General features: G+C 44.7%; 11 non-coding genes across 11 annotated transcripts; all 11 read left to right on the top strand.

Moving 5' to 3' along the window:
* The first annotated feature begins 729 nt into the window (after nucleotides 1–729).
* Nucleotides 730–803, top strand: trnai-aau (transfer RNA isoleucine (anticodon AAU)). Its single transcript has one exon. It is a non-coding gene; the product is annotated as a tRNA-Ile (tRNA).
* A 2,209-nt stretch (nucleotides 804–3,012) lies between these two features.
* On the top strand, nucleotides 3,013–3,086 carry trnai-aau (transfer RNA isoleucine (anticodon AAU)). The gene has a single exon. It is a non-coding gene; the product is annotated as a tRNA-Ile (tRNA).
* Nucleotides 3,087–5,295: 2,209 nt separating this feature from the next.
* trnai-aau (transfer RNA isoleucine (anticodon AAU)) lies at nucleotides 5,296–5,369 on the top strand. Its single transcript has one exon. It is a non-coding gene; the product is annotated as a tRNA-Ile (tRNA).
* Nucleotides 5,370–7,578: 2,209 nt separating this feature from the next.
* Nucleotides 7,579–7,652, top strand: trnai-aau (transfer RNA isoleucine (anticodon AAU)). Its single transcript has one exon. It is a non-coding gene; the product is annotated as a tRNA-Ile (tRNA).
* A 2,209-nt stretch (nucleotides 7,653–9,861) lies between these two features.
* On the top strand, nucleotides 9,862–9,935 carry trnai-aau (transfer RNA isoleucine (anticodon AAU)). The gene has a single exon. It is a non-coding gene; the product is annotated as a tRNA-Ile (tRNA).
* Nucleotides 9,936–12,144: 2,209 nt separating this feature from the next.
* Nucleotides 12,145–12,218, top strand: trnai-aau (transfer RNA isoleucine (anticodon AAU)). The gene has a single exon. It is a non-coding gene; the product is annotated as a tRNA-Ile (tRNA).
* Nucleotides 12,219–14,427: 2,209 nt separating this feature from the next.
* On the top strand, nucleotides 14,428–14,501 carry trnai-aau (transfer RNA isoleucine (anticodon AAU)). The gene has a single exon. It is a non-coding gene; the product is annotated as a tRNA-Ile (tRNA).
* A 2,209-nt stretch (nucleotides 14,502–16,710) lies between these two features.
* Nucleotides 16,711–16,784, top strand: trnai-aau (transfer RNA isoleucine (anticodon AAU)). Its single transcript has one exon. It is a non-coding gene; the product is annotated as a tRNA-Ile (tRNA).
* A 2,209-nt stretch (nucleotides 16,785–18,993) lies between these two features.
* On the top strand, nucleotides 18,994–19,067 carry trnai-aau (transfer RNA isoleucine (anticodon AAU)). The gene has a single exon. It is a non-coding gene; the product is annotated as a tRNA-Ile (tRNA).
* A 2,208-nt stretch (nucleotides 19,068–21,275) lies between these two features.
* trnai-aau (transfer RNA isoleucine (anticodon AAU)) lies at nucleotides 21,276–21,350 on the top strand. Its single transcript has one exon. It is a non-coding gene; the product is annotated as a tRNA-Ile (tRNA).
* A 2,209-nt stretch (nucleotides 21,351–23,559) lies between these two features.
* Nucleotides 23,560–23,633, top strand: trnai-aau (transfer RNA isoleucine (anticodon AAU)). The gene has a single exon. It is a non-coding gene; the product is annotated as a tRNA-Ile (tRNA).
* The last annotated feature ends 1,901 nt before the right edge of the window (nucleotides 23,634–25,534 follow it).

Genomic DNA, 25,534 nt, shown 5'->3' with positions numbered 1-25,534 from the left:
CTCATGATTGAAAAGCCTCCATAAGCTCCGCTCCCAGCCTCTGACACGCCAGGCAATATAGTGAGTGTGTGTTCAGCCTGCAACCGTTTGCACCTTTTCCATTTTCAAATGGAGGATGTAGCATGCTGTCTGAAGCAATCATCTCAGCATCTGATCTGTCACTGACGACCGCTGCAGGAAGGCGTGATAACTTTCTAAATATGCTGTCAAACGAAGATTGAATTAGCAACATGAGTGATTGAGCAAAACGTGCAATTGGCGTCTGAGCTGTTGCTGACACCAAAGCAACTGCGTCGTTCGGGAGCAGAAAAAATCCCACTGTTAGATTTCAATTCAAATGCATTTGGCATAAGGTTCGCAGCAGTTTATCAGCAGCACATAACGCTGACTCCAAAAGTCTGTGAGTATCCAGAAGAACAGTGAGCGATCGTTGAAGGGACGTTTCGACAGACGATATTTTTCAACATGACAAGCTGCAGCTGAGCTGGTGGCATTGCGATTGAAATTGCACGCGTCCGGACATTGTGCTTCATTTTGAATATCAGAGCAAATGGTTAAGTCGAGTATGCGCGTTCGGAAAAGTAAATGCTTTTTTTTCGTTGAAAAGCTTTGCAACGAAAGGAAATACTTCAGACTATCGTGCGATCGACATGAAGCAGAAAATGAACAGCCGCCGTGGTTGTGAGCACCGGCAATATAGGCATTTACTTTCGCTGCCTGTGCTGTGTTGGTCGGTTAGCTCAGCTGGTTAGAGCGTGGTGCTAATAACGCCAAGGTCGTGGGTTCAATCCCCGCACTGACCACGAGAGGCGCTTCCGTCGTTTGCAGGGCTGTGTCAGTGTTCGCCGTGGCTTTTACTTTCACCGTCTGCAAGAACTTGTCACATGGTCGGTTGAGATGTGTGCTCATTCGAAAGGCGACCATCGCTGTCATGGAACATCAACCCGCTGGTCCCATGCCGGATCTCAGCTGCGTTGCTATTTTTCCAAACAACGTGCTCCACCAAACCACGAAACAGGAAGCCTCACCTGCGCAATAAAACATTTGACAGGGCTAGACGCACGACTTGATCGCCGTACCCATGATGACTGCTGGATGTTGTCTGCAGCAAATCAATCAGTCTCAATTGTTTTCACAAACAAATGCAAATCATGAAATATATGCAGTATTAATCAGACCTGGCACAGTCTCGGAGCAGAACCAGAGTTCAGGCTTCAATTCAAATCAAAGATTCGTTCATGTTATTTTCCTTGATCTCTGTTAATACTTGTCACGCGACTTCCAAAAGGAATTCATTCGCTTGCTCACCTCTCATGCATAGAAGCTGGAGTTATCATGACACCAGCAATATCATAGAGCCATTAATAAAATAAAATTACTGCGGATGCTGGAATCTGAAACCAAAAGAGAAAATGCTGGAAAGTCTCAGCACGTCTGGCACCATCTGCAAGGAGAGAAAAGAGCTGACGTTTCGAGTCGAACTGATCCTTTGTTAAAGATAAAAAAGGGGTAGAATTAGGGAGCTGTTTACACCAGGCTGAGAGATGGTGAGTCAGGGCTCCAGATGCAAAGGTGATAATGAGAGTGCATGGAGAGATCTAAGGGAGATTAGGAGCCGTGAATGACGCAGGCTGTAGCCAGTGCTATGTGACAAAATATGTGGGGGATGGGTGAAGCAGAGACAAAATGGAAAACAGGGGAGAAGGGTAGCAAAGTGGGAAGAGGAAAGGAAAAAGATATTGAGAGAGTGGGGAGCGAGAGAAAGAGAGACAATCAAGAAATAAGAGTTACAGAACAATGAAAAAAACACAAATAAAAAAGATAAATAAAATAATTGAAATAAAATTACCTGAAGTTGTTTGAATTCAACAACTTGAGACAATTTTACTTCATTGATTTTATTTATCTTTTTTATTATTTCACCTGCACTATCATAGAGCTCATTAGATATGGACAGCACTGAAAACACAGTCTTCGGTCGAACTCGTCCATTCCGAACAGATATCTTCAATTGATCCAGCCGCGATTGCATGCATTTGACCCATGTCTCTCTAAACCCTGCCTATTCAAATACACGTCCAGATTCCTTAAAAGTATTGGAATTTTACCATCCATCACCAGCTCGTCTGGCAACTTGTTCCAGAAACGCACCACCCTCTGCGCACAGCCATTGCCCATCACTGCCTTTCCAATTCTCGTACTCCCACACCTGATTTATACCCTCTAGTTCTGCACTGCCACACCTGAGCGAAAGAAACTTGTCTATTTACCCGATTCATGCCCCTCATGATTGAAAAGCCTCCATAAGCTCCGCTCCCAGCCTCTGACACGCCAGGCAATATAGTGAGTGTGTGTTCAGCCTGCAACCGTTTGCACCTTTTCCATTTTCAAATAGAGGATGTAGCATGCTGTCTGAAGCAATCATCTTAGCATCTGATCTGTCACTGACGACCGCTGCAGGAAGGCGTGATAACTTTCTAAATATGCTGTCAAACGAAGATTGAATTAGCAACATGAGTGATTGAGCAAAACGTGCAATTGGCGTCTGAGCTGTTGCTGACACCAAAGCAACTGCGTCGTTCGGGAGCAGAAAAAATCCCACTGTTAGATTTCAATTCAAATGCATTTGGCATAAGGTTCGCTGCAGTTTATCAGCAGCACATAACGCTGACTCCAAAAGTCTGTGAGTATCCAGAAGAACAGTGAGCGATCGTTGAAGGGACGTTTCGACAGACGATATTTTTCAACATGACAAGCTGCAGCTGAGCTGGTGGCATTGCGATTGAAATTGCACGCGTCCGGACATTGTGCTTCATTTTGAATATCAGAGCAAATGGTTAAGTCGAGTATGCGCGTTCGGAAAAGTAAATGCTTTTTTTTCGTTGAAAAGCTTTGCAACGAAAGGAAATACTTCAGACTATCGTGCGATCGACATGAAGCAGAAAATGAACAGCCGCCGTGGTTGTGAGCACCGGCAATATAGGCATTTACTTTCGCTGCCTGTGCTGTGTTGGTCGGTTAGCTCAGCTGGTTAGAGCGTGGTGCTAATAACGCCAAGGTCGTGGGTTCAATCCCCGCACTGACCACGAGAGGCGCTTCCGTCGTTAGCAGGGCTGTGTCAGTGTTCGCCGTGGCTTATACTTTCACCGTCTGCAAGAACTTGTCACATGGTCGGTTGAGATGTGTGCTCATTCGAAAGGCGACCATCGCTGTCATGGAACATCAACCCGCTGGTCCCATGCCGGATCTCAGCTGCGTTGCTATTTTTCCAAACAACGTGCTCCACCAAACCACGAAACAGGAAGCCTCACCTGCGCAATAAAACATTTGACAGGGCTAGACGCACGACTTGATCGCCGTACCCATGATGACTGCTGGATGTTGTCTGCAGCAAATCAATCAGTCTCAATTGTTTTCACAAACAAATGCAAATCATGGAATATATGCAGTATTAATCAGACCTGGCACAGTCTCGGAGCAGAACCAGAGTTCAGGCTTCAATTCAAATCAAAGATTCGTTCATGTTATTTTCCTTGATCTCTGTTAATACTTGTCACGCGACTTCCAAAAGGAATTCATTCGCTTGCTCACCTCTCATGCATAGAAGCTGGAGTTATCATGACACCAGCAATATCATAGAGCCATTAATAAAATAAAATTACTGCGGATGCTGGAATCTGAAACCAAAAGAGAAAATGCTGGAAAGTCTCAGCACGTCAGGCACCATCTGCAAGGAGAGAAAAGAGCTGACGTTTCGAGTCGAACTGATCCTTTGTTAAAGATAAAAAAGGGGTAGAATTAGGGAGCTGTTTACACCAGGCTGAGAGATGGTGAGTCAGGGCTCCAGATGCAAAGGTGATAATGAGAGTGCATGGAGAGATCTAAGGGAGATTAGGAGCCGTGAATGACGCAGGCTGTAGCCAGTGCTATGTGACAAAATATGTGGGGGATGGGTGAAGCAGAGACAAAATGGAAAACAGGGGAGAAGGGTAGCAAAGTGGGAAGAGGAAAGGAAAAAGATATTGAGAGAGTGGGGAGCGAGAGAAAGAGAGACAATCAAGAAATAAGAGTTACAGAACAATGAAAAAAACACAAATAAAAAAGATAAATAAAATAATTGAAATAAAATTACCTGAAGTTGTTTGAATTCAACAACTTGAGACAATTTTACTTCATTGATTTTATTTATCTTTTTTATCATTTCACCTGCACTATCATAGAGCTCATTAGATATGGACAGCACTGAAAACACAGTCTTCGGTCGAACTCGTCCATTCCGAACAGATATCTTCAATTGATCCAGCCGCGATTGCATGCATTTGACCCATGTCTCTCTAAACCCTGCCTATTCAAATACACGTCCAGATTCCTTAAAAGTATTGGAATTTTACCATCCATCACCAGCTCGTCTGGCAACTTGTTCCAGAAACGCACCACCCTCTGCGCACAGCCATTGCCCATCACTGCCTTTCCAATTCTCGTACTCCCACACCTGATTTATACCCTCTAGTTCTGCACTGCCACACCTGAGCGAAAGAAACTTGTCTATTTACCCGATTCATGCCCCTCATGATTGAAAAGCCTCCATAAGCTCCGCTCCCAGCCTCTGACACGCCAGGCAATATAGTGAGTGTGTGTTCAGCCTGCAACCGTTTGCACCTTTTCCATTTTCAAATGGAGGATGTAGCATGCTGTCTGAAGCAATCATCTCAGCATCTGATCTGTCACTGACGACCGCTGCAGGAAGGCGTGATAACTTTCTAAATATGCTGTCAAACGAAGATTGAATTAGCAACATGAGTGATTGAGCAAAACGTGCAATTGGCGTCTGAGCTGTTGCTGACACCAAAGCAACTGCGTCGTTCGGGAGCAGAAAAAATCCCACTGTTAGATTTCAATTCAAATGCATTTGGCATAAGGTTCGCAGCAGTTTATCAGCAGCACATAACGCTGACTCCAAAAGTCTGTGAGTATCCAGAAGAACAGTGAGCGATCGTTGAAGGGACGTTTCGACAGACGATATTTTTCAACATGACAAGCTGCAGCTGAGCTGGTGGCATTGCGATTGAAATTGCACGCGTCCGGACATTGTGCTTCATTTTGAATATCAGAGCAAATGGTTAAGTCGAGTATGCGCGTTCGGAAAAGTAAATGCTTTTTTTTCGTTGAAAAGCTTTGCAACGAAAGGAAATACTTCAGACTATCGTGCGATCGACATGAAGCAGAAAATGAACAGCCGCCGTGGTTGTGAGCACCGGCAATATAGGCATTTACTTTCGCTGCCTGTGCTGTGTTGGTCGGTTAGCTCAGCTGGTTAGAGCGTGGTGCTAATAACGCCAAGGTCGTGGGTTCAATCCCCGCACTGACCACGAGAGGCGCTTCCGTCGTTTGCAGGGCTGTGTCAGTGTTCGCCGTGGCTTTTACTTTCACCGTCTGCAAGAACTTGTCACATGGTCGGTTGAGATGTGTGCTCATTCGAAAGGCGACCATCGCTGTCATGGAACATCAACCCGCTGGTCCCATGCCGGATCTCAGCTGCGTTGCTATTTTTCCAAACAACGTGCTCCACCAAACCACGAAACAGGAAGCCTCACCTGCGCAATAAAACATTTGACAGGGCTAGACGCACGACTTGATCGCCGTACCCATGATGACTGCTGGATGTTGTCTGCAGCAAATCAATCAGTCTCAATTGTTTTCACAAACAAATGCAAATCATGAAATATATGCAGTATTAATCAGACCTGGCACAGTCTCGGAGCAGAACCAGAGTTCAGGCTTCAATTCAAATCAAAGATTCGTTCATGTTATTTTCCTTGATCTCTGTTAATACTTGTCACGCGACTTCCAAAAGGAATTCATTCGCTTGCTCACCTCTCATGCATAGAAGCTGGAGTTATCATGACACCAGCAATATCATAGAGCCATTAATAAAATAAAATTACTGCGGATGCTGGAATCTGAAACCAAAAGAGAAAATGCTGGAAAGTCTCAGCACGTCTGGCACCATCTGCAAGGAGAGAAAAGAGCTGACGTTTCGAGTCGAACTGATCCTTTGTTAAAGATAAAAAAGGGGTAGAATTAGGGAGCTGTTTACACCAGGCTGAGAGATGGTGAGTCAGGGCTCCAGATGCAAAGGTGATAATGAGAGTGCATGGAGAGATCTAAGGGAGATTAGGAGCCGTGAATGACGCAGGCTGTAGCCAGTGCTATGTGACAAAATATGTGGGGGATGGGTGAAGCAGAGACAAAATGGAAAACAGGGGAGAAGGGTAGCAAAGTGGGAAGAGGAAAGGAAAAAGATATTGAGAGAGTGGGGAGCGAGAGAAAGAGAGACAATCAAGAAATAAGAGTTACAGAACAATGAAAAAAACACAAATAAAAAAGATAAATAAAATAATTGAAATAAAATTACCTGAAGTTGTTTGAATTCAACAACTTGAGACAATTTTACTTCATTGATTTTATTTATCTTTTTTATCATTTCACCTGCACTATCATAGAGCTCATTAGATATGGACAGCACTGAAAACACAGTCTTCGGTCGAACTCGTCCATTCCGAACAGATATCTTCAATTGATCCAGCCGCGATTGCATGCATTTGACCCATGTCTCTCTAAACCCTGCCTATTCAAATACACGTCCAGATTCCTTAAAAGTATTGGAATTTTACCATCCATCACCAGCTCGTCTGGCAACTTGTTCCAGAAACGCACCACCCTCTGCGCACAGCCATTGCCCATCACTGCCTTTCCAATTCTCGTACTCCCACACCTGATTTATACCCTCTAGTTCTGCACTGCCACACCTGAGCGAAAGAAACTTGTCTATTTACCCGATTCATGCCCCTCATGATTGAAAAGCCTCCATAAGCTCCGCTCCCAGCCTCTGACACGCCAGGCAATATAGTGAGTGTGTGTTCAGCCTGCAACCGTTTGCACCTTTTCCATTTTCAAATGGAGGATGTAGCATGCTGTCTGAAGCAATCATCTTAGCATCTGATCTGTCACTGACGACCGCTGCAGGAAGGCGTGATAACTTTCTAAATATGCTGTCAAACGAAGATTGAATTAGCAACATGAGTGATTGAGCAAAACGTGCAATTGGCGTCTGAGCTGTTGCTGACACCAAAGCAACTGCGTCGTTCGGGAGCAGAAAAAATCCCACTGTTAGATTTCAATTCAAATGCATTTGGCATAAGGTTCGCAGCAGTTTATCAGCAGCACATAACGCTGACTCCAAAAGTCTGTGAGTATCCAGAAGAACAGTGAGCGATCGTTGAAGGGACGTTTCGACAGACGATATTTTTCAACATGACAAGCTGCAGCTGAGCTGGTGGCATTGCGATTGAAATTGCACGCGTCCGGACATTGTGCTTCATTTTGAATATCAGAGCAAATGGTTAAGTCGAGTATGCGCGTTCGGAAAAGTAAATGCTTTTTTTTCGTTGAAAAGCTTTGCAACGAAAGGAAATACTTCAGACTATCGTGCGATCGACATGAAGCAGAAAATGAACAGCCGCCGTGGTTGTGAGCACCGGCAATATAGGCATTTACTTTCGCTGCCTGTGCTGTGTTGGTCGGTTAGCTCAGCTGGTTAGAGCGTGGTGCTAATAACGCCAAGGTCGTGGGTTCAATCCCCGCACTGACCACGAGAGGCGCTTCCGTCGTTAGCAGGGCTGTGTCAGTGTTCGCCGTGGCTTTTACTTTCACCGTCTGCAAGAACTTGTCACATGGTCGGTTGAGATGTGTGCTCATTCGAAAGGCGACCATCGCTGTCATGGAACATCAACCCGCTGGTCCCATGCCGGATCTCAGCTGCGTTGCTATTTTTCCAAACAACGTGCTCCACCAAACCACGAAACAGGAAGCCTCACCTGCGCAATAAAACATTTGACAGGGCTGGACGCACGACTTGATCGCCGTACCCATGATGACTGCTGGATGTTGTCTGCAGCAAATCAATCAGTCTCAATTGTTTTCACAAACAAATGCAAATCATGAAATATATGCAGTATTAATCAGACCTGGCACAGTCTCGGAGCAGAACCAGAGTTCAGGCTTCAATTCAAATCAAAGATTCGTTCATGTTATTTTCCTTGATCTCTGTTAATACTTGTCACGCGACTTCCAAAAGGAATTCATTCGCTTGCTCACCTCTCATGCATAGAAGCTGGAGTTATCATGACACCAGCAATATCATAGAGCCATTAATAAAATAAAATTACTGCGGATGCTGGAATCTGAAACCAAAAGAGAAAATGCTGGAAAGTCTCAGCACGTCTGGCACCATCTGCAAGGAGAGAAAAGAGCTGACGTTTCGAGTCGAACTGATCCTTTGTTAAAGATAAAAAAGGGGGAGAATTAGGGAGCTGTTTACACCAGGCTGAGAGATGGTGAGTCAGGGCTCCAGATGCAAAGGTGATAATGAGAGTGCATGGAGAGATCTAAGGGAGATTAGGAGCCGTGAATGACGCAGGCTGTAGCCAGTGCTATGTGACAAAATATGTGGGGGATGGGTGAAGCAGAGACAAAATGGAAAACAGGGGAGAAGGGTAGCAAAGTGGGAAGAGGAAAGGAAAAAGATATTGAGAGAGTGGGGAGCGAGAGAAAGAGAGACAATCAAGAAATAAGAGTTACAGAACAATGAAAAAAACACAAATAAAAAAGATAAATAAAATAATTGAAATAAAATTACCTGAAGTTGTTTGAATTCAACAACTTGAGACAATTTTACTTCATTGATTTTATTTATCTTTTTTATCATTTCACCTGCACTATCATAGAGCTCATTAGATATGGACAGCACTGAAAACACAGTCTTCGGTCGAACTCGTCCATTCCGAACAGATATCTTCAATTGATCCAGCCGCGATTGCATGCATTTGACCCATGTCTCTCTAAACCCTGCCTATTCAAATACACGTCCAGATTCCTTAAAAGTATTGGAATTTTACCATCCATCACCAGCTCGTCTGGCAACTTGTTCCAGAAACGCACCACCCTCTGCGCACAGCCATTGCCCATCACTGCCTTTCCAATTCTCGTACTCCCACACCTGATTTATACCCTCTAGTTCTGCACTGCCACACCTGAGCGAAAGAAACTTGTCTATTTACCCGATTCATGCCCCTCATGATTGAAAAGCCTCCATAAGCTCCGCTCCCAGCCTCTGACACGCCAGGCAATATAGTGAGTGTGTGTTCAGCCTGCAACCGTTTGCACCTTTTCCATTTTCAAATGGAGGATGTAGCATGCTGTCTGAAGCAATCATCTCAGCATCTGATCTGTCACTGACGACCGCTGCAGGAAGGCGTGATAACTTTCTAAATATGCTGTCAAACGAAGATTGAATTAGCAACATGAGTGATTGAGCAAAACGTGCAATTGGCGTCTGAGCTGTTGCTGACACCAAAGCAACTGCGTCGTTCGGGAGCAGAAAAAATCCCACTGTCAGATTTCAATTCAAATGCATTTGGCATAAGGTTCGCAGCAGTTTATCAGCAGCACATAACGCTGACTCCAAAAGTCTGTGAGTATCCAGAAGAACAGTGAGCGATCGTTGAAGGGACCTTTCGACAGACGATATTTTTCAACATGACAAGCTGCAGCTGAGCTGGTGGCATTGCGATTGAAATTGCACGCGTCCGGACATTGTGCTTCATTTTGAATATCAGAGCAAATGGTTAAGTCGAGTATGCGCGTTCGGAAAAGTAAATGCTTTTTTTTCGTTGAAAAGCTTTGCAACGAAAGGAAATACTTCAGACTATCGTGCGATCGACATGAAGCAGAAAATGAACAGCCGCCGTGGTTGTGAGCACCGGCAATATAGGCATTTACTTTCGCTGCCTGTGCTGTGTTGGTCGGTTAGCTCAGCTGGTTAGAGCGTGGTGCTAATAACGCCAAGGTCGTGGGTTCAATCCCCGCACTGACCACGAGAGGCGCTTCCGTCGTTTGCAGGGCTGTGCCAGTGTTCGCCGTGGCTTTTACTTTCACCGTCTGCAAGAACTTGTCACATGGTCGGTTGAGATGTGTGCTCATTCGAAAGGCGACCATCGCTGTCATGGAACATCAACCCGCTGGTCCCATGCCGGATCTCAGCTGCGTTGGTATTTTTCCAAACAACGTGCTCCACCAAACCACGAAACAGGAAGCCTCACCTGCGCAATAAAACATTTGACAGGGCTAGACGCACGACTTGATCGCCGTACCCATGATGACTGCTGGATGTTGTCTGCAGCAAATCAATCAGTCTCAATTGTTTTCACAAACAAATGCAAATCATGGAATATATGCAGTATTAATCAGACCTGGCACAGTCTCGGAGCAGAACCAGAGTTCAGGCTTCAATTCAAATCAAAGATTCGTTCATGTTATTTTCCTTGATCTCTGTTAATACTTGTCACGCGACTTCCAAAAGGAATTCATTCGCTTGCTCACCTCTCATGCATAGAAGCTGGAGTTATCATGACACCAGCAATATCATAGAGCCATTAATAAAATAAAATTACTGCGGATGCTGGAATCTGAAACCAAAAGAGAAAATGCTGGAAAGTCTCAGCACGTCTGGCACCATCTGCAAGGAGAGAAAAGAGCTGACGTTTCGAGTCGAACTGATCCTTTGTTAAAGATAAAAAAGGGGGAGAATTAGGGAGCTGTTTACACCAGGCTGAGAGATGGTGAGTCAGGGCTCCAGATGCAAAGGTGATAATGAGAGTGCATGGAGAGATCTAAGGGAGATTAGGAGCCGTGAATGACGCAGGCTGTAGCCAGTGCTATGTGACAAAATATGTGGGGGATGGGTGAAGCAGAGACAAAATGGAAAACAGGGGAGAAGGGTAGCAAAGTGGGAAGAGGAAAGGAAAAAGATATTGAGAGAGTGGGGAGCGAGAGAAAGAGAGACAATCAAGAAATAAGAGTTACAGAACAATGAAAAAAACACAAATAAAAAAGATAAATAAAATAATTGAAATAAAATTACCTGAAGTTGTTTGAATTCAACAACTTGAGACAATTTTACTTCATTGATTTTATTTATCTTTTTTATCATTTCACCTGCACTATCATAGAGCTCATTAGATATGGACAGCACTGAAAACACAGTCTTCGGTCGAACTCGTCCATTCCGAACAGATATCTTCAATTGATCCAGCCGCGATTGCATGCATTTGACCCATGTCTCTCTAAACCCTGCCTATTCAAATACACGTCCAGATTCCTTAAAAGTATTGGAATTTTACCATCCATCACCAGCTCGTCTGGCAACTTGTTCCAGAAACGCACCACCCTCTGCGCACAGCCATTGCCCATCACTGCCTTTCCAATTCTCGTACTCCCACACCTGATTTATACCCTCTAGTTCTGCACTGCCACACCTGAGCGAAAGAAACTTGTCTATTTACCCGATTCATGCCCCTCATGATTGAAAAGCCTCCATAAGCTCCGCTCCCAGCCTCTGACACGCCAGGCAATATAGTGAGTGTGTGTTCAGCCTGCAACCGTTTGCACCTTTTCCATTTTCAAATGGAGGATGTAGCATGCTGTCTGAAGCAATCATCTCAGCATCTGATCTGTCACTGACGACCGCTGCAGGAAGGCGTGATAACTTTCTAAATATGCTGTCAAACGAAGATTGAATTAGCAACATGAGTGATTGAGCAAAACGTGCAATTGGCGTCTGAGCTGTTGCTGACACCAAAGCAACTGCGTCGTTCGGGAGCAGAAAAAATCCCACTGTCAGATTTCAATTCAAATGCATTTGGCATAAGGTTCGCAGCAGTTTATCAGCAGCACATAACGCTGACTCCAAAAGTCTGTGAGTATCCAGAAGAACAGTGAGCGATCGTTGAAGGGACCTTTCGACAGACGATATTTTTCAACATGACAAGCTGCAGCTGAGCTGGTGGCATTGCGATTGAAATTGCACGCGTCCGGACATTGTGCTTCATTTTGAATATCAGAGCAAATGGTTAAGTCGAGTATGCGCGTTCGGAAAAGTAAATGCTTTTTTTTCGTTGAAAAGCTTTGCAACGAAAGGAAATACTTCAGACTATCGTGCGATCGACATGAAGCAGAAAATGAACAGCCGCCGTGGTTGTGAGCACCGGCAATATAGGCATTTACTTTCGCTGCCTGTGCTGTGTTGGTCGGTTAGCTCAGCTGGTTAGAGCGTGGTGCTAATAACGCCAAGGTCGTGGGTTCAATCCCCGCACTGACCACGAGAGGCGCTTCCGTCGTTTGCAGGGCTGTGCCAGTGTTCGCCGTGGCTTTTACTTTCACCGTCTGCAAGAACTTGTCACATGGTCGGTTGAGATGTGTGCTCATTCGAAAGGCGACCATCGCTGTCATGGAACATCAACCCGCTGGTCCCATGCCGGATCTCAGCTGCGTTGCTATTTTTCCAAACAACGTGCTCCACCAAACCACGAAACAGGAAGCCTCACCTGCGCAATAAAACATTTGACAGGGCTAGACGCACGACTTGATCGCCGTACCCATGATGACTGCTGGATGTTGTCTGCAGCAAATCAATCAGTCTCAATTGTTTTCACAAACAAATGCAAATCATGAAATATATGCAGTATTAATCAGACCTGGCACAGTCTCGGAGCAGAACCAGAGTTCAGGCTTCAATTCAAATCAAAGATTCGTTCATGTTATTTTCCTTGATCTCTGTTAATACTTGTCACGCGACTTCCAAAAGGAATTCATTCGCTTGCTCACCTCTCATGCATAGAAGCTGGAGTTATCATGACACCAGCAATATCATAGAGCCATTAATAAAATAAAATTACTGCGGATGCTGGAATCTGAAACCAAAAGAGAAAATGCTGGAAAGTCTCAGCACGTCTGGCACCATCTGCAAGGAGAGAAAAGAGCTGACGTTTCGAGTCGAACTGATCCTTTGTTAAAGATAAAAAAGGGGGAGAATTAGGGAGCTGTTTACACCAGGCTGAGAGATGGTGAGTCAGGGCTCCAGATGCAAAGGTGATAATGAGAGTGCATGGAGAGATCTAAGGGAGATTAGGAGCCGTGAATGACGCAGGCTGTAGCCAGTGCTATGTGACAAAATATGTGGGGGATGGGTGAAGCAGAGACAAAATGGAAAACAGGGGAGAAGGGTAGCAAAGTGGGAAGAGGAAAGGAAAAAGATATTGAGAGAGTGGGGAGCGAGAGAAAGAGAGACAATCAAGAAATAAGAGTTACAGAACAATGAAAAAAACACAAATAAAAAAGATAAATAAAATAATTGAAATAAAATTACCTGAAGTTGTTTGAATTCAACAACTTGAGACAATTTTACTTCATTGATTTTATTTATCTTTTTTATCATTTCACCTGCACTATCATAGAGCTCATTAGATATGGACAGCACTGAAAACACAGTCTTCGGTCGAACTCGTCCATTCCGAACAGATATCTTCAATTGATCCAGCCGCGATTGCATGCATTTGACCCATGTCTCTCTAAACCCTGCCTATTCAAATACACGTCCAGATTCCTTAAAAGTATTGGAATTTTACCATCCATCACCAGCTCGTCTGGCAACTTGTTCCAGAAACGCACCACCCTCTGCGCACAGCCATTGCCCATCACTGCCTTTCCAATTCTCGTACTCCCACACCTGATTTATACCCTCTAGTTCTGCACTGCCACACCTGAGCGAAAGAAACTTGTCTATTTACCCGATTCATGCCCCTCATGATTGAAAAGCCTCCATAAGCTCCGCTCCCAGCCTCTGACACGCCAGGCAATATAGTGAGTGTGTGTTCAGCCTGCAACCGTTTGCACCTTTTCCATTTTCAAATGGAGGATGTAGCATGCTGTCTGAAGCAATCATCTCAGCATCTGATCTGTCACTGACGACCGCTGCAGGAAGGCGTGATAACTTTCTAAATATGCTGTCAAACGAAGATTGAATTAGCAACATGAGTGATTGAGCAAAACGTGCAATTGGCGTCTGAGCTGTTGCTGACACCAAAGCAACTGCGTCGTTCGGGAGCAGAAAAAATCCCACTGTCAGATTTCAATTCAAATGCATTTGGCATAAGGTTCGCAGCAGTTTATCAGCAGCACATAACGCTGACTCCAAAAGTCTGTGAGTATCCAGAAGAACAGTGAGCGATCGTTGAAGGGACCTTTCGACAGACGATATTTTTCAACATGACAAGCTGCAGCTGAGCTGGTGGCATTGCGATTGAAATTGCACGCGTCCGGACATTGTGCTTCATTTTGAATATCAGAGCAAATGGTTAAGTCGAGTATGCGCGTTCGGAAAAGTAAATGCTTTTTTTTCGTTGAAAAGCTTTGCAACGAAAGGAAATACTTCAGACTATCGTGCGATCGACATGAAGCAGAAAATGAACAGCCGCCGTGGTTGTGAGCACCGGCAATATAGGCATTTACTTTCGCTGCCTGTGCTGTGTTGGTCGGTTAGCTCAGCTGGTTAGAGCGTGGTGCTAATAACGCCAAGGTCGTGGGTTCAATCCCCGCACTGACCACGAGAGGCGCTTCCGTCGTTTGCAGGGCTGTGCCAGTGTTCGCCGTGGCTTTTACTTTCACCGTCTGCAAGAACTTGTCACATGGTCGGTTGAGATGTGTGCTCATTCGAAAGGCGACCATCGCTGTCATGGAACATCAACCCGCTGGTCCCATGCCGGATCTCAGCTGCGTTGGTATTTTTCCAAACAACGTGCTCCACCAAACCACGAAACAGGAAGCCTCACCTGCGCAATAAAACATTTGACAGGGCTAGACGCACGACTTGATCGCCGTACCCATGATGACTGCTGGATGTTGTCTGCAGCAAATCAATCAGTCTCAATTGTTTTCACAAACAAATGCAAATCATGGAATATATGCAGTATTAATCAGACCTGGCACAGTCTCGGAGCAGAACCAGAGTTCAGGCTTCAATTCAAATCAAAGATTCGTTCATGTTATTTTCCTTGATCTCTGTTAATACTTGTCACGCGACTTCCAAAAGGAATTCATTCGCTTGCTCACCTCTCATGCATAGAAGCTGGAGTTATCATGACACCAGCAATATCATAGAGCCATTAATAAAATAAAATTACTGCGGATGCTGGAATCTGAAACCAAAAGAGAAAATGCTGGAAAGTCTCAGCACGTCTGGCACCATCTGCAAGGAGAGAAAAGAGCTGACGTTTCGAGTCGAACTGATCCTTTGTTAAAGATAAAAAAGGGGGAGAATTAGGGAGCTGTTTACACCAGGCTGAGAGATGGTGAGTCAGGGCTCCAGATGCAAAGGTGATAATGAGAGTGCATGGAGAGATCTAAGGGAGATTAGGAGCCGTGAATGACGCAGGCTGTAGCCAGTGCTATGTGACAAAATATGTGGGGGATGGGTGAAGCAGAGACAAAATGGAAAACAGGGGAGAAGGGTAGCAAAGTGGGAAGAGGAAAGGAAAAAGATATTGAGAGAGTGGGGAGCGAGAGAAAGAGAGACAATCAAGAAATAAGAGTTACAGAACAATGAAAAAAACACAAATAAAAAAGATAAATAAAATAATTGAAATAAAATTACCTGAAGTTGTTTGAATTCAACAACTTGAGACAATTTTACTTCATTGATTTTATTTATCTTTTTTATCATTTCACCTGCACTATCATAGAGCTCATTAGATATGGACAGCACTGAAAACACAGTCTTCGGTCGAACTCGTCCATTCCGAACAGATATCTTCAATTGATCCAGCCGCGATTGCATGCATTTGACCCATGTCTCTCTAAACCCTGCCTATTCAAATACACGTCCAGATTCCTTAAAAGTATTGGAATTTTACCATCCATCACCAGCTCGTCTGGCAACTTGTTCCAGAAACGCACCACCCTCTGCGCACAGCCATTGCCCATCACTGCCTTTCCAATTCTCGTACTCCCACACCTGATTTATACCCTCTAGTTCTGCACTGCCACACCTGAGCGAAAGAAACTTGTCTATTTACCCGATTCATGCCCCTCATGATTGAAAAGCCTCCATAAGCTCCGCTCCCAGCCTCTGACACGCCAGGCAATATAGTGAGTGTGTGTTCAGCCTGCAACCGTTTGCACCTTTTCCATTTTCAAATGGAGGATGTAGCATGCTGTCTGAAGCAATCATCTCAGCATCTGATCTGTCACTGACGACCGCTGCAGGAAGGCGTGATAACTTTCTAAATATGCTGTCAAACGAAGATTGAATTAGCAACATGAGTGATTGAGCAAAACGTGCAATTGGCGTCTGAGCTGTTGCTGACACCAAAGCAACTGCGTCGTTCGGGAGCAGAAAAAATCCCACTGTCAGATTTCAATTCAAATGCATTTGGCATAAGGTTCGCAGCAGTTTATCAGCAGCACATAACGCTGACTCCAAAAGTCTGTGAGTATCCAGAAGAACAGTGAGCGATCGTTGAAGGGACCTTTCGACAGACGATATTTTTCAACATGACAAGCTGCAGCTGAGCTGGTGGCATTGCGATTGAAATTGCACGCGTCCGGACATTGTGCTTCATTTTGAATATCAGAGCAAATGGTTAAGTCGAGTATGCGCGTTCGGAAAAGTAAATGCTTTTTTTTCGTTGAAAAGCTTTGCAACGAAAGGAAATACTTCAGACTATCGTGCGATCGACATGAAGCAGAAAATGAACAGCCGCCGTGGTTGTGAGCACCGGCAATATAGGCATTTACTTTCGCTGCCTGTGCTGTGTTGGTCGGTTAGCTCAGCTGGTTAGAGCGTGGTGCTAATAACGCCAAGGTCGTGGGTTCAATCCCCGCACTGACCACGAGAGGCGCTTCCGTCGTTTGCAGGGCTGTGCCAGTGTTCGCCGTGGCTTTTACTTTCACCGTCTGCAAGAACTTGTCACATGGTCGGTTGAGATGTGTGCTCATTCGAAAGGCGACCATCGCTGTCATGGAACATCAACCCGCTGGTCCCATGCCGGATCTCAGCTGCGTTGCTATTTTTCCAAACAACGTGCTCCACCAAACCACGAAACAGGAAGCCTCACCTGCGCAATAAAACATTTGACAGGGCTAGACGCACGACTTGATCGCCGTACCCATGATGACTGCTGGATGTTGTCTGCAGCAAATCAATCAGTCTCAATTGTTTTCACAAACAAATGCAAATCATGAAATATATGCAGTATTAATCAGACCTGGCACAGTCTCGGAGCAGAACCAGAGTTCAGGCTTCAATTCAAATCAAAGATTCGTTCATGTTATTTTCCTTGATCTCTGTTAATACTTGTCACGCGACTTCCAAAAGGAATTCATTCGCTTGCTCACCTCTCATGCATAGAAGCTGGAGTTATCATGACACCAGCAATATCATAGAGCCATTAATAAAATAAAATTACTGCGGATGCTGGAATCTGAAACCAAAAGAGAAAATGCTGGAAAGTCTCAGCACGTCTGGCACCATCTGCAAGGAGAGAAAAGAGCTGACGTTTCGAGTCGAACTGATCCTTTGTTAAAGATAAAAAAGGGGGAGAATTAGGGAGCTGTTTACACCAGGCTGAGAGATGGTGAGTCAGGGCTCCAGATGCAAAGGTGATAATGAGAGTGCATGGAGAGATCTAAGGGAGATTAGGAGCCGTGAATGACGCAGGCTGTAGCCAGTGCTATGTGACAAAATATGTGGGGGATGGGTGAAGCAGAGACAAAATGGAAAACAGGGGAGAAGGGTAGCAAAGTGGGAAGAGGAAAGGAAAAAGATATTGAGAGAGTGGGGAGCGAGAGAAAGAGAGACAATCAAGAAATAAGAGTTACAGAACAATGAAAAAAACACAAATAAAAAAGATAAATAAAATAATTGAAATAAAATTACCTGAAGTTGTTTGAATTCAACAACTTGAGACAATTTTACTTCATTGATTTTATTTATCTTTTTTATCATTTCACCTGCACTATCATAGAGCTCATTAGATATGGACAGCACTGAAAACACAGTCTTCGGTCGAACTCGTCCATTCCGAACAGATATCTTCAATTGATCCAGCCGCGATTGCATGCATTTGACCCATGTCTCTCTAAACCCTGCCTATTCAAATACACGTCCAGATTCCTTAAAAGTATTGGAATTTTACCATCCATCACCAGCTCGTCTGGCAACTTGTTCCAGAAACGCACCACCCTCTGCGCACAGCCATTGCCCATCACTGCCTTTCCAATTCTCGTACTCCCACACCTGATTTATACCCTCTAGTTCTGCACTGCCACACCTGAGCGAAAGAAACTTGTCTATTTACCCGATTCATGCCCCTCATGATTGAAAAGCCTCCATAAGCTCCGCTCCCAGCCTCTGACACGCCAGGCAATATAGTGAGTGTGTGTTCAGCCTGCAACCGTTTGCACCTTTTCCATTTTCAAATGGAGGATGTAGCATGCTGTCTGAAGCAATCATCTCAGCATCTGATCTGTCACTGACGACCGCTGCAGGAAGGCGTGATAACTTTCTAAATATGCTGTCAAGCGAAGATTGAATTAGCAACATGAGTGATTGAGCAAAACGTGCAATTGGCGTCTGAGCTGTTGCTGACACCAAAGCAACTGCGTCGTTCGGGAGCAGAAAAAATCCCACTGTCAGATTTCAATTCAAATGCATTTGGCATAAGGTTCGCAGCAGTTTATCAGCAGCACATAACGCTGACTCCAAAAGTCTGTGAGTATCCAGAAGAACAGTGAGCGATCGTTGAAGGGACCTTTCGACAGACGATATTTTTCAACATGACAAGCTGCAGCTGAGCTGGTGGCATTGCGATTGAAATTGCACGCGTCCGGACATTGTGCTTCATTTTGAATATCAGAGCAAATGGTTAAGTCGAGTATGCGCGTTCGGAAAAGTAAATGCTTTTTTTTCGTTGAAAAGCTTTGCAACGAAAGGAAATACTTCAGACTATCGTGCGATCGACATGAAGCAGAAAATGAACAGCCGCCGTGGTTGTGAGCACCGGCAATATAGGCATTTACTTTCGCTGCCTGTGCTGTGTTGGTCGGTTAGCTCAGCTGGTTAGAGCGTGGTGCTAATAACGCCAAGGTCGTGGGTTCAATCCCCGCACTGACCACGAGAGGCGCTTCCGTCGTTTGCAGGGCTGTGCCAGTGTTCGCCGTGGCTTTTACTTTCACCGTCTGCAAGAACTTGTCACATGGTCGGTTGAGATGTGTGCTCATTCGAAAGGCGACCATCGCTGTCATGGAACATCAACCCGCTGGTCCCATGCCGGATCTCAGCTGCGTTGCTATTTTTCCAAACAACGTGCTCCACCAAACCACGAAACAGGAAGCCTCACCTGCGCAATAAAACATTTGACAGGGCTAGACGCACGACTTGATCGCCGTACCCATGATGACTGCTGGATGTTGTCTGCAGCAAATCAATCAGTCTCAATTGTTTTCACAAACAAATGCAAATCATGGAATATATGCAGTATTAATCAGACCTGGCACAGTCTCGGAGCAGAACCAGAGTTCAGGCTTCAATTCAAATCAAAGATTCGTTCATGTTATTTTCCTTGATCTCTGTTAATACTTGTCACGCGACTTCCAAAAGGAATTCATTCGCTTGCTCACCTCTCATGCATAGAAGCTGGAGTTATCATGACACCAGCAATATCATAGAGCCATTAATAAAATAAAATTACTGCGGATGCTGGAATCTGAAACCAAAAGAGAAAATGCTGGAAAGTCTCAGCACGTCTGGCACCATCTGCAAGGAGAGAAAAGAGCTGACGTTTCGAGTCGAACTGATCCTTTGTTAAAGATAAAAAAGGGGTAGAATTAGGGAGCTGTTTACACCAGGCTGAGAGATGGTGAGTCAGGGCTCCAGATGCAAAGGTGATAATGAGAGTGCATGGAGAGATCTAAGGGAGATTAGGAGCCGTGAATGACGCAGGCTGTAGCCAGTGCTATGTGACAAAATATGTGGGGGATGGGTGAAGCAGAGACAAAATGGAAAACAGGGGAGAAGGGTAGCAAAGTGGGAAGAGGAAAGGAAAAAGATATTGAGAGAGTGGGGAGCGAGAGAAAGAGAGACAATCAAGAAATAAGAGTTACAGAACAATGAAAAAAACACAAATAAAAAAGATAAATAAAATAATTGAAATAAAATTACCTGAAGTTGTTTGAATTCAACAACTTGAGACAATTTTACTTCATTGATTTTATTTATCTTTTTTATCATTTCACCTGCACTATCATAGAGCTCATTAGATATGGACAGCACTGAAAACACAGTCTTCGGTCGAACTCGTCCATTCCGAACAGATATCTTCAATTGATCCAGCCGCGATTGCATGCATTTGACCCATGTCTCTCTAAACCCTGCCTATTCAAATACACGTCCAGATTCCTTAAAAGTATTGGAATTTTACCATCCATCACCAGCTCGTCTGGCAACTTGTTCCAGAAACGCACCACCCTCTGCGCACAGCCATTGCCCATCACTGCCTTTCCAATTCTCGTACTCCCACACCTGATTTATACCCTCTAGTTCTGCACTGCCACACCTGAGCGAAAGAAACTTGTCTATTTACCCGATTCATGCCCCTCATGATTGAAAAGCCTCCATAAGCTCCGCTCCCAGCCTCTGACACGCCAGGCAATATAGTGAGTGTGTGTTCAGCCTGCAACCGTTTGCACCTTTTCCATTTTCAAATGGAGGATGTAGCATGCTGTCTGAAGCAATCATCTCAGCATCTGATCTGTCACTGACGACCGCTGCAGGAAGGCGTGATAACTTTCTAAATATGCTGTCAAACGAAGATTGAATTAGCAACATGAGTGATTGAGCAAAACGTGCAATTGGCGTCTGAGCTGTTGCTGACACCAAAGCAACTGCGTCGTTCGGGAGCAGAAAAAATCCCACTGTCAGATTTCAATTCAAATGCATTTGGCATAAGGTTCGCAGCAGTTTATCAGCAGCACATAACGCTGACTCCAAAAGTCTGTGAGTATCCAGAAGAACAGTGAGCGATCGTTGAAGGGACGTTTCGACAGACGATATTTTTCAACATGACAAGCTGCAGCTGAGCTGGTGGCATTGCGATTGAAATTGCACGCGTCCGGACATTGTGCTTCATTTTGAATATCAGAGCAAATGGTTAAGTCGAGTATGCGCGTTCGGAAAAGTAAATGTTTTTTTTCGTTGAAAAGCTTTGCAACGAAAGGAAATACTTCAGACTATCGTGCGATCGACATGAAGCAGAAAATGAACAGCCGGCGTGGTTGTGAGCACCGGCAATATAGGCATTTACTTTCGCGGCCTGTGCTGTGTTGGTCGGTTAGCTCAGCTGGTTAGAGCGTGGTGCTAATATACGCCAAGGTCGTGGGTTCAATCCCCGCACTGACCACGAGAGGCGCTTCCGTCGTTTGCAGGGCTGTGTCAGTGTTCGCCGTGGCTTTTACTTTCACCGTCTGCAAGAACTTGTCACATGGTCGGTTGAGATGTGTGCTCATTCGAAAGGCGACCATCGCTGTCATGGAACATCAACCCGCTGGTCCCATGCCGGATCTCAGCTGCGTTGCTATTTTTCCAAACAACGTGCTCCACCAAACCACGAAACAGGAAGCCTCACCTGCGCAATAAAACATTTGACAGGGCTAGACGCACGACTTGATCGCCGTACCCATGATGACTGCTGGATGTTGTCTGCAGCAAATCAATCAGTCTCAATTGTTTTCACAAACAAATGCAAATCATGAAATATATGCAGTATTAATCAGACCTGGCACAGTCTCGGAGCAGAACCAGAGTTCAGGCTTCAATTCAAATCAAAGATTCGTTCATGTTATTTTCCTTGATCTCTGTTAATACTTGTCACGCGACTTCCAAAAGGAATTCATTCGCTTGCTCACCTCTCATGCATAGAAGCTGGAGTTATCATGACACCAGCAATATCATAGAGCCATTAATAAAATAAAATTACTGCGGATGCTGGAATCTGAAACCAAAAGAGAAAATGCTGGAAAGTCTCAGCACGTCTGGCACCATCTGCAAGGAGAGAAAAGAGCTGACGTTTCGAGTCGAACTGATCCTTTGTTAAAGATAAAAAAGGGGTAGAATTAGGGAGTTGTTTACACCAGGCTGAGAGATGGTGAGTCAGGGCTCCAGATGCAAAGGTGATAATGAGAGTGCATGGAGAGATCTAAGGGAGATTAGGAGCCGTGAATGACGCAGGCTGTAGCCAGTGCTATGTGACAAAATATGTGGGGGATGGGTGAAGCAGAGACAAAATGGAAAACAGGGGAGAAGGGTAGCAAAGTGGGAAGAGGAAAGGAAAAAGATATTGAGAGAGTGGGGAGCGAGAGAAAGAGAGACAATCAAGAAATAAGAGTTACAGAACAATGAAAAAAACACAAATAAAAAAGATAAATAAAATAATTGAAATAAAATTACCTGAAGTTGTTTGAATTCAACAACTTGAGACAATTTTACTTCATTGATTTTATTTATCTTTTTTATCATTTCACCTGCACTATCATAGAGCTCATTAGATATGGACAGCACTGAAAACACAGTCTTCGGTCGAACTCGTCCATTCCGAACAGATATCTTCAATTGATCCAGCCGCGATTGCATGCATTTGACCCATGTCTCTCTAAACCCTGCCTATTCAAATACACGTCCAGATTCCTTAAAAGTATTGGAATTTTACCATCCATCACCAGCTCGTCTGGCAACTTGTTCCAGAAACGCACCACCCTCTGCGCACAGCCATTGCCCATCACTGCCTTTCCAATTCTCGTACTCCCACACCTGATTTATACCCTCTAGTTCTGCACTGCCACACCTGAGCGAAAGAAACTTGTCTATTTACCCGATTCATGCCCCTCATGATTGAAAAGCCTCCATAAGCTCCGCTCCCAGCCTCTGACACGCCAGGCAATATAGTGAGTGTGTGTTCAGCCTGCAACCGTTTGCACCTTTTCCATTTTCAAATGGAGGATGTAGCATGCTGTCTGAAGCAATCATCTTAGCATCTGATCTGTCACTGACGACCGCTGCAGGAAGGCGTGATAACTTTCTAAATATGCTGTCAAACGAAGATTGAATTAGCAACATGAGTGATTGAGCAAAACGTGCAATTGGCGTCTGAGCTGTTGCTGACACCAAAGCAACTGCGTCGTTCGGGAGCAGAAAAAATCCCACTGTTAGATTTCAATTCAAATGCATTTGGCATAAGGTTCGCAGCAGTTTATCAGCAGCACATAACGCTGACTCCAAAAGTCTGTGAGTATCCAGAAGAACAGTGAGCGATCGTTGAAGGGACGTTTCGACAGACGATATTTTTCAACATGACAAGCTGCAGCTGAGCTGGTGGCATTGCGATTGAAATTGCACGCGTCCGGACATTGTGCTTCATTTTGAATATCAGAGCAAATGGTTAAGTCGAGTATGCGCGTTCGGAAAAGTAAATGCTTTTTTTTCGTTGAAAAGCTTTGCAACGAAAGGAAATACTTCAGACTATCGTGCGATCGACATGAAGCAGAAAATGAACAGCCGCCGTGGTTGTGAGCACCGGCAATATAGGCATTTACTTTCGCTGCCTGTGCTGTGTTGGTCAGTTAGCTCAGCTGGTTAGAGCGTGGTGCTAATAACGCCAAGGTCGTGGGTTCAATCCCCGCACTGACCACGAGAGGCGCTTCCGTCGTTTGCAGGGCTGTGTCAGTGTTCGCCGTGGCTTTTACTTTCACCGTCTGCAAGAACTTGTCACATGGTCGGTTGAGATGTGTGCTCATTCGAAAGGCGACCATCGCTGTCATGGAACATCAACCCGCTGGTCCCATGCCGGATCTCAGCTGCGTTGCTATTTTTCCAAACAACGTGCTCCACCAAACCACGAAACAGGAAGCCTCACCTGCGCAATAAAACATTTGACAGGGCTAGACGCACGACTTGATCGCCGTACCCATGATGACTGCTGGATGTTGTCTGCAGCAAATCAATCAGTCTCAATTGTTTTCACAAACAAATGCAAATCATGAAATATATGCAGTATTAATCAGACCTGGCACAGTCTCGGAGCAGAACCAGAGTTCAGGCTTCAATTCAAATCAAAGATTCGTTCATGTTATTTTCCTTGATCTCTGTTAATACTTGTCACGCGACTTCCAAAAGGAATTCATTCGCTTGCTCACCTCTCATGCATAGAAGCTGGAGTTATCATGACACCAGCAATATCATAGAGCCATTAATAAAATAAAATTACTGCGGATGCTGGAATCTGAAACCAAAAGAGAAAATGCTGGAAAGTCTCAGCACGTCTGGCACCATCTGCAAGGAGAGAAAAGAGCTGACGTTTCGAGTCGAACTGATCCTTTGTTAAAGATAAAAAAAGGGGGAGAATTAGGGAGCTGTTTACACCAGGCTGAGAGATGGTGAGTCAGGGCTCCAGATGCAAAGGTGATAATGAGAGTGCATGGAGAGATCTAAGGGAGATTAGGAGCCGTGAATGACGCAGGCTGTAGCCAGTGCTATGTGACAAAATATGTGGGGGATGGGTGAAGCAGAGACAAAATGGAAAACAGGGGAGAAGGGTAGCAAAGTGGGAAGAGGAAAGGAAAAAGATATTGAGAGAGTGGGGAGCGAGAGAAAGAGAGACAATCAAGAAATAAGAGTTACAGAACAATGAAAAAAACACAAATAAAAAAGATAAATAAAATAATTGAAATAAAATTACCTGAAGTTGTTTGAATTCAACAACTTGAGACAATTTTACTTCATTGATTTTATTTATCTTTTTTATCATTTCACCTGCACTATCATAGAGCTCATTAGATATGGACAGCACTGAAAACACAGTCTTCGGTCGAACTCGTCCATTCCGAACAGATATCTTCAATTGATCCAGCCGCGATTGCATGCATTTGACCCATGTCTCTCTAAACCCTGCCTATTCAAATACACGTCCAGATTCCTTAAAAGTATTGGAATTTTACCATCCATCACCAGCTCGTCTGGCAACTTGTTCCAGAAACGCACCACCCTCTGCGCACAGCCATTGCCCATCACTGCCTTTCCAATTCTCGTACTCCCACACCTGATTTATACCCTCTAGTTCTGCACTGCCACACCTGAGCGAAAGAAACTTGTCTATTTACCCGATTCATGCCCCTCATGATTGAAAAGCCTCCATAAGCTCCGCTCCCAGCCTCTGACACGCCAGGCAATATAGTGAGTGTGTGTTCAGCCTGCAACCGTTTGCACCTTTTCCATTTTCAAATGGAGGATGTAGCATGCTGTCTGAAGCAATCATCTCAGCATCTGATCTGTCACTGACGACCGCTGCAGGAAGGCGTGATAACTTTCTAAATATGCTGTCAAACGAAGATTGAATTAGCAACATGAGTGATTGAGCAAAACGTGCAATTGGCGTCTGAGCTGTTGCTGACACCAAAGCAACTGCGTCGTTCGGGAGCAGAAAAAATCCCACTGTCAGATTTCAATTCAAATGCATTTGGCATAAGGTTCGCAGCAGTTTATCAGCAGCACATAACGCTGACTCCAAAAGTCTGTGAGTATCCAGAAGAACAG

The sequence above is a fragment of the Chiloscyllium plagiosum genome, unplaced genomic scaffold, assembly GCF_037043375.1.
Source record: "Chiloscyllium plagiosum isolate Xiang-an unplaced genomic scaffold, Cpla_swu_hap1 HiC_scaffold_45, whole genome shotgun sequence".
Taxonomy (NCBI): domain Eukaryota; kingdom Metazoa; phylum Chordata; class Chondrichthyes; order Orectolobiformes; family Hemiscylliidae; genus Chiloscyllium; species Chiloscyllium plagiosum.
This window is presented reverse-complemented; position numbering and strand designations above follow the sequence as displayed.